At 40.1% G+C, this 9,300-nt stretch overlaps 1 pseudogene across 1 annotated transcript; it reads left to right on the top strand.

Annotated features, from left to right (window-relative positions):
* Window positions 1–7,025: 7,025 nt before the first annotated feature.
* LOC309848175 (large ribosomal subunit protein uL22 pseudogene) lies at window positions 7,026–7,977 on the top strand (annotated as a pseudogene). The gene has a single exon. The product of its transcript is annotated as a large ribosomal subunit protein uL22 pseudogene (transcript).
* The last annotated feature ends 1,323 nt before the right edge of the window (window positions 7,978–9,300 follow it).

Below are 9,300 nucleotides of genomic sequence, written 5' to 3'. Positions count from 1 at the left end.
GTGGAATGGGAAGGAGTTAATGTTCAGAAATTAAAAGAATACAGGATCCTCTAAAAATGAGTATTCCCACCTGCATCCCCCTCTAATCTGACAGCAGTTGTCCAGTCCTGGGGCTTAGGTGACCGTTGCCACACTCCCACCCTTGAAATGAGAAAGATAAATGTGTGTATTCCATTATGTAGTTACCTGGCAAACTTGCATTCGCTATACCATACAGTTTCCTATGTTAATAGGAATTCTTGAGAGTATAATGGTCAAGGACATATGATTACAGAATTCAAAATGAGCAGGGTCTGGGAGTGGATATGGATTAGACCCAATCAGATGAATTACAGCTGTTCTGTGGAGAGGGAGAAGAAACACAGGAAAGGTGAATGAAAGAAATTATCTGTCAGTGTGGCAAAATAATGCATGATAATGTGCACAAAGTGAACAGTGGCCTTAGTAATCAGAACTTAGGTCAAGAAAAATCCCGTAATCCCCTTATTTCTACTTGCAGTCATAATTCGTTACCATCACAAACTTTTAATACCACAGGTTGTTTTGCCTGCTTTTATACTTTTTATAAGGAAGGACAGTAAAAATTTTATCTGGCTATTTTTGCTTAACATTGTTTTGAGGTTTTCGTATGTACATCTTAATTTTGTCAACTGCTGCCTACAGTAACTTTTCTTTTGTCCAGAAAAAAAAGCTGAACAGTAGCTTTTGTGAATTGTTAAGATACATTGCAAATGGTTCTTTTCATGAATGCTGGCACTCACAGGAGCCGATCTAGGTAAAAACTGAAAACTGGCCCACCGCCCCGCCCTGCCCCTCTATAACGGGAAAGACAGGTAAAGAGAGGAGGCAGTGGCCTTCCACAGCTCTTATTTGACCTTTTTCTGAAGCTGCATGGAGGATGTTCTCTTTGCAGAGCATTTTGTAGGCAGCGGATTTTACATAGCATTCTATTTCCTGGGAATTGCTTAATGCACCAACAGAAACTAAAGGGAGGTTACAGAGGATACAAAAGAAGCCTAATTTCTTGGGTTAGAATGTTTTTGATGATCCTACAGGTTGACACTTAACATGGTTTTGGACAAATTACTTAGCCTCTCACTTCTGTGGGTTGTGAGGATTCAGTGTGCTAACACACAAAGTGCTTGTTATCTTTACTGTTCCCGTGTCCAAATCTACCAATTATGCTTATATCTGTCCGGTCTCTCAGTCCTCCCAGGAAAGTCAAGTAATGTTTTCCTCCTTTCCCAATATAGATCCTAAAGGGTTATTAGTTTTTGTTATCTTCAACTTTTGCAGGAAGATTGGACACATTGTTTGTCTCCAAGATGTACAAACACTCAATAGACAATGAGGCTTTCTAAATGTCTTTTAGAATAATCATTATGAAGAATAATCAGGGGATAATCATACTAAGTAATGTATGCCCAGGATTTATTGATGAGAAATTTATTCAGCCCCCCCCATTTTATTGTGATAAAATTGACATACAACACTGTAGAAGGTTAAGGTGTATAGCATAATTACTGATTGGCCAGTATCGTGAAATGATTACCACAGTAAGTTTAGTTAACACCTATCTATACATACAGAAAAATGGGGGGTTTAACCCCCTTGTAATGAGAACTCTTGTGATTTACTCTCAACTTTCAGGCGTCGTATAACAGTGTTTATAGTCCTCACTTTGAGCATTATGACCCATTTTATTTTTAACATGCCTAGTTTTTAGCCAGTAATTAACATGAAGAAACCACTGTCTAGAAGAAAATTTATTTTGTAATATTATTACTTTAATAGCTTATATATGTTTGGTTTTTCAGTAGTCTTAAAGGGTTTAGTTTTTCTGAACTTTTTGAAATATTCATCAGTGTTGACATTACTTTATGCTAACTTCGTTATTCTCTTAAGAGAATATTCACCTTAAGAGCATTTTTTTATGTTTATAAAGTAATTTTAGGTCCGTTAGACCAACAGTTCTCAGCCTTCTTGGTCTCAGGTCCCCATGACACTCCCAATTATTGGTGTAAAAAAAATTCTGCCATAGCATATGATCCTAAATATATGAAAACAGTAATTTTCTAAACATTTATGTAGTTGGGCTGTATTAACAAATAGTCATAGAAAATGCTCTTGTAGAACTGACAGACATACTTCCCACCGATGACTGGCTATTCCTTCACCTGGAATCTAATCAAGATGCTTCCTAATATAAGTTTATTCCTTAAAAACAAAAAAGAACCAAAAACCAAAAAGCCCTTCTAACAAACATCTTACTAAAGTAACATCCTTAAGCAAATTGTATTGTTTCTTTTTAAAACTATACGTAAAGTAAAAATCTTTTAATCCAACATGCTTCCATTGCCTACCTGTTTGTTGTGGGAAAGTTCATTCTTGTGTACTAGCTGGCGCTTTTTGCAGTTTGGATACTTCAAGAAGGTGCTTTAGGGATACCACAGAAAAACAAGTAATTTATACCAGATTAGGCAAATTAAAGTTCCCAAGAAAACTTTTTTTTTTTTTTTTTTTTGCTTTTTTGCACCCTGACTTTTGCAATTTAAGCTGTCTTTAGTTGGCAAGCTGCAGAACTCTGGCAATTTATGGGGAAGATAAGCTGAATAGAAAGTATGGCTTAGCAAAAAAAAAAAAAAAAAAAAATGATTAAGTCTGTGAAGTTAGTGCTGTGGAGCCAAGAGGAGCACTTTCTGAGCTACTGAGATTTTCCAGAATGTTTTCAGGCTCTGGCCTGATGACATCCCATCTAAGGGATCTCCACAAAATAACTTCATAATTCTACATTTTAATCTGATCAAAAATAACAAAATTACTACTTCTGATTTTGTGTCTTTTTAATTGAGATAAAATTGACATAACATTAGTTTCAAGTATACAACATAGTCATTAAATATTTATATTGTGAAATGTTCACCACAATAAGTCTGGTTAACGTCCATCACATAGTTGCAAATATTTTTTCTTGTGATGAGAACTTAAGATTTACTCTTTTAGCAACTTTCATATATACAGCACAGTATTATTAACTATAGTCACCATACTGTACATTACATTGCCATGACTTGCTCGTTTTATAACTGGAAGTTTGTACTGTTAGATCACCTTCACCCATTTTTGCCCATCTCCTTCATCTCTTCGCAACCACCAGTCTGTTCTCAATTTATGAGTTTGGTTTTTGTTTTTTAGATTCCACATAGAAGTAAGATCATATAGTATATGTCGTTCTCTGACCTATTTCACTTAGCATAATGCCCTCAACTTCTATACATGTTGTTGGAAATGGCAAGATTTCCTTTTTTTTGTGGCTGAGTAACTGTGTGTGTGTGTGTGTGTGTGTGTGTTTCCACACTTAGGTTGTTCCATGTCTTGGCTATTAGAAATGCTCCAGTGAAATGGGAGTGCAGATATATTTTTGAGATCCTGATTTTATTTCCTCTGGATATATACCCAGAAATGGAATTTCTGGATTATATGACAGTTATATTTTTAATTTTTTGAGAAAACTCCATAATGTTTTTCATAGTGACTATACTGCTTTAGCAGTTCCCACTAACAGTGCACAAAGGCATCCCTTTCTCCATATCCTCACCAAAACTTGTCATCTTTAATTAAAAAAAAAAAAAACTATTTATTTGAGAGAGAATGAGAGAGAAAGAGCATGAGAGGGGGGAGGGTCAGAGGGAGAAACAGACTTCCTGCTGAGTGGGGAGGCTGATGCAGGACTGATCCTAGGACACCAGGATCATGAGCTGAAGGCAGACGCTAAATGGACTGAGCCACGCAGGCACCCCTATTATATGCATTGTATTAGAAACCATATTTTCACCAAAACTGTTCAAGAGTATATGAGCATTGATAGCAATTTGTATCAGTTATAACCTCTAAAATGTTTTTCATAATTTAGGACTGTCTGTTTATGACTAGTAAATTTTCTTTTTTCTTTTTGTAGTTTTGGCTTGTTGCTACTTTCATATTTTGAATTTTAATTTTGGCATTAAACACATTAGCTATCACTCCAAGACTCATTTGCAAATTGGATAAACAAGGCCTTGACCCTACTGCACACAACCAAAGCAGCCCAGGAGCAAATCATTAAAGACTGCTTTAGTCAGATTTCATCTATTACTAATTGAGTACAGTTATCAAGCCACTTATGAATACGCTTAAACATTCTAGTCTCCAGCTCTTGCATATTGTTCACAAGACTAACAATTCTTCATCTACTGGTCCATTAAATGTGCTAAAATATGAAATAAATGTATTTAGTTCAATTTGACTTAGTGAATATACAGTGGGTCCTTTAATTACTATTTTCTAATTGCTTACAAGCTAGCTGCTCTACAATTTTGTCAAGCAACTTAACTCTCACTGGCAATTTCTCTCTCTGGAAAATTCTATTCAGAATGCTTAAAGGGGACTACATGTGGAATGTTGTATGGTCTTCAGTCGTCATAGGTGTATTATTTCAATAGAGCTGGAAGTTTTTGGATCTTCCATTTGTTACTTAGGACTTGAATATTAGGGAGGACATTCTGATTCTGAAGAAGTATTTCTTGCACAAAATTTGGGAGCCATTTGATCCAGACAGGGTTTCTTGGGTCCTGAGTGGTGCTTATTGAGGGCTTGTGATATGAATATAACACTTCTCAGTTGGAAGCATGTCTAAATAGAAGGGAAGATTCTATCTGCAGGCTTACTGCTTTCATATTCCTGATAAATGACCCTGCTGGTGGTTATGTGGTGTGGCCGAATATGTTAAGGAGGCAAGTTGATCTGGGGTTTGTTAACAGCTATAATACAGCAAAAGTTATATTTGTTTTATAGCAGTTTGAATTGGGTTTAAGATACCACATCATTTAATCCAGGGGTGGAAATGTGCACATGAAATCGATGGAGGTTGTGTCTTTGTTATTCTAAACCTGGGACTTACTGGGGGCACTTGGCCCATTCAGTGAAGCATGTGACTTCATCTGGAGTTAGTGAGTTCGAGCCTCGGGTCGGGCATAGATACTGCTTTTAAAAAGAAAATAAACCTGGAAATTACTGGTTTACTTGTCTCTTATTTTGCCTTTATTATCGCTCAAGGATTATTTGCCATAGATCTATCATAACATCACAAATTTAAAAGTGGTTAGTGTCATAACCATCATAGACTGATATTTAGCCCACCTTCACCCTCTGGGTTGTGTGTGTGTCTTAGGTTATCTGTGGAGCCAGGTCCAAAAATCAAAATCTTGAGGTGAAGCCAGAGGTCAGTTTGTGGGTGACCAGGTCAAAAGCACTGAGCCAAGAGGGTATGGAGGGTATGGAGATGCTTCTAGTCATAGAAGCAGACCCAGAGCAAGAAAAGAAGTGATGAAGCACGAGTATGCTGTGGTGTGAGTTAGGTTCAGGCAAACCTTAGCATCAGGAGATCCTCTAAGCACAGGCACTCCTTTCATTCTTGTCGAGTCTGGATGTGAAGCTTTCATGTGGGAGGCTCTCAACCATTATCATGGGATTGTCACTCTTGTTTTTTTTTTTTTTAAGATTTATTTATTTATTCAACAGACATCCATCACAAGTAGGCAGAGAGGCAGACAGAGAGAAGGGGGGGAAGCAAGCTTCCTGCCAAGCAGAGAGCCCGATGTGGGGCTCAATCCCAGTTCCCTGGGATCATGACTTGAGCCGAAGGCAGAGGCTTTAACCCACTCAGCCACCCAGGCACCCTGGGATTGTCACTCTTAAACCGAGGTGCAGGTTATCTGGAATTAGAGGAGTTCACACGAAGTAGCTGTTTACTTGTACTCCGGTATCTCAAGCTTCCATTCTCTATTAACCATGTTTATGGTAAATATTTTCCTTAGCAGAAAAGATGGAAGTCAGATTTGTATCCTGAGAACCTTCGTGTTGAAACGTCCCTTATGTCCTGGACGGCAGTCTCAGAGATAGTACTTATTTTATTCAGGAAAGGCTCAGTCCTGTCCCTTCTCTCACTACAGACTTAATCCCTAATCAAGCATCTCATTTTTGTACGTCAGTGATCACATTTGTACAGGTTTCAGGTACCATCTTTGTTAACCAGTCTCGAATTTTCATCCGCCCCTCTCCTCTGAGCACCAGACCCATGTCTCCCGATACCTGCTCAGCACTCCTGGTTTTCTTGCAGGCATCTTGAGCTCATGCTAGCTCTCTCCTCCTCATGCCCAGGTTTACTCCAGTGGTTCTTACAATTTGGGGTGCATAGGAATCACCTAGAGGTCTTGTTAAAACACAGATTGCTGACCCTAACTTCTAAGTTACTGTATCAGAGGTCTGGATTAGAGATTAATTTGTAATTAATCTGTTTGTACCCCTAACAAAACATCACAATTAATTTGTATTCAGTCTCCTTCCCAACTAGACCAGTTGTTTTTTAACACTGCCTGCTCCATAAGATCACCTGAAAAACTTCGCATAAACAAGCATTCCAGGTGCCATCTCTAGAAATTTTGATTTATTTGGTTTGGGGGAAGGCCCACATGATTCTAATATACTGCCAGGGTTAAGAATCACTGCACTGGGGACGGCTGGGTAGTGCAGTTGGTTAAGCATCTGACTCCTGGTTTCAGCTCAGGCTCTGATCTCAGAGTCGTAAGATTGAGCCCTGTGTCAGGCTCCATGTGGAGTCTGCTTAAAATTTTCTGCCTGTCCCCCCACTCATGTGCACGTGCTCGTGCTCGTGCTCTCACTCTCTCAAATAAGTACATCTTCAAACACTGCATCAAACTAGACTGAAATTTTTGATTATGATCCTCACGTGGCATTGCCAACACCTAACACATGGTGTGGGCAGTGAATACGTGTTTGTTGAACTCTTTCGTGACAGTAGAGAGAAATGGATGTGCTCTCCCTTTGTTGAGGGACTCAGATGTTGAGATGGATGGAGACTTTAAGAAATTGGATTCATTTTATTTTATTTATTTTTTTAAAGATTTTATTTATTCATTTGACAGATCACAAGTAGGCAGAGAGGCAGGTGGGGGGGAGGGGAAGCAGGCTCCCTGCTGAGCAGAGAGCCCCATGTGGGGCTCAATCCCAGGACCCTGGGATCATGACCTGAGCTGAAGGCAGAGGCTTCAACCCACTGAGCCACCCAGGCACCCCTTGCATGCATTTTAGATAATGATTAAGATGCACGATCAATAAAAATGTAATAGACAATATCCAGCTCTTCCCTGAGGTAATCTCTGAAAATGGTCTGCTGTTCACTTGACTCAGAAAACCCTGCGAAATCATGCAAGCGAGAGGTTCAAATCTTTAGGGCCACTCTAAGAACACACGTAAAGCTGCCAAGGCCATCCAGGGTATGCATATCTGAAAAGCCACCAAGTATCTGAAGGATGTCACTTAGCAGAAACAATCCGTGCCACGCCATTGCTGTAGTGGTGGAGCTGACAGGTGCACCCCAGGCCAAACAGAGGGGCAGGACACACAGGGTCAGGGGCCCCACAAGAGGGCTGAATTGTTACTGCACAGGCTTAAAAATGCAGAGAGTAATGCTGCACTTAAAAGGGTTAGATGAAGATTCTCTGGTCATTGAGCACATTCAGGTAAACAAAGCCCCCAAGGTGTGGTGTTGAACTTACAGGGCTTGTGGCCGGATGAACCCACACATGAGCCCTCCCTACCACACTGAGTTGCTCCTTCCTGAAAAGAGCGGATTGTTCCTAAACCAGAAGAGGAGGTTGCACAGAAGAAAAAAGTTATCCCAGAAGAAACTGAAGAACCAAAAACTTCCAGCCGGGGAATAAATCTTGCATAAAATAAATGCAAATAAGATTTTTTAAAAAAAGATGGTATCCAGAAAAACTATAGAAAGCATTTTATGAAGAGACTTGAGAAAAACCCTGAAGTTAAACCTTGGAAAAGGAAAGATAAAGAATAAGTTATGTATTAGGAGATGGTGAAGAGGAGAATCATGAAAGAAAAACAGTTTTAAAAAAATCGGAGGGGGGGGCGCCTGGGTGGCTCAGTGAGTTAAGCCGCTGCCTTCGGCTCAGGTCATGATCTCAGGGTCCTGGGATCGAGTCCCACATCGGACTCTCTGTTCAGCAGGGAGCCTGCTTCCTCCTCTCTGTCTGCCTCTCTGCCTGCTTGTGGTCTCTCTCTGTCAAATAAATAAATAAAATCTTAAAAAAAAAAAAAAAAAACCGGAGGGGAAGACAAACCACGAGAGACTGTGGACTCAGAAACAAACTGAGGGTTTTGGAGGGGAGGCGGGTGGGGGTTGGGTGAGCCTGGTGGTGGGCATTATGGAAGGCAGGTAGTGCATGGAACACCACATGGGTGTGGTGCATAAACAATGAATTTTGGAATACTGAAAATAAAAAATGAAATATAAAATGAAAAAAAAGAAAAAGTTTAAAAATACCACCCCTGTGCTTATTAAATACTTAGAATTTTAATGTACTTTGGGGCCCACTGTCTTGCTTGAGGTTCACAACGATGGTGCACATAGGGCAAATATCATTCCCACTTCACAGATGAGGAATCTGAGTCATGGTAGATGAGTTTGGGTGACAGTCCAGGATTATATTCCAGCTTGACAGTAGGTAAAGCAAGGACTAGAACCTTGTCCCTAGTTCTTAATCCAGTGCTCTTTCCAACACACTGGCTGTCCACAAAAGATTAATGTCCCTTGAGTTTCATTGTCTAGGGGAAGACACTTACTCCATTTAGTCCATATTCTCTTTCTTCTACAACTCTGGGTCTCCCCTCCAAGGACTTAGCAACCACCAAGGCCCTAAAATGATATATTTTTACGTACCTTCTTTATAATTATCTCCCAGGACCAAGACTCAGGACTTTAAAACTTATTGCACTTACTTGTTTAGTGAACAATTTATATTTAATGAGCGACTCATATAGGCCAGGATGTGTCCTGCACGCTGGCAGACTCATATAGGCCAGGATGTGTCCTGCACGCTGGCAGACAGTTGGGAGCAGAAAGACACAGTCCTGCCCCTCTGACATTTTAGAGCAGCAGGTGAGAGAGAGACATTAAATACTGACACAAATCCCGCACTGCAACTGTGATAAGCTTTTCGGGGGAAAAGGTGCAAACTCGCAGGGTTTGATTATGACCCAGAGAAGAGATTCAGTTGAAATCAGTTCAAAACAGGGTGGCTCAGTTGGTTAAGCAACTGCCTTTGGCTCAGGTCATGATCCTGGAGTCCTGGGATCGAGTCCGCATCAAACTGCAGCTCCTTGGGGAGTCTGCTTCTCCCTCTGACCTTCTCCCCCCTATCATGCTCTCTCTCACTCTCTCTC

Source organism: Mustela nivalis (assembly GCF_964662115.1).
Source record: "Mustela nivalis genome assembly, chromosome: 14".
Taxonomy (NCBI): Eukaryota; Metazoa; Chordata; class Mammalia; order Carnivora; family Mustelidae; genus Mustela; species Mustela nivalis.
Note: the sequence above shows the minus strand (reverse complement) of the source record. Positions and strands in the feature narration are given on the sequence as shown.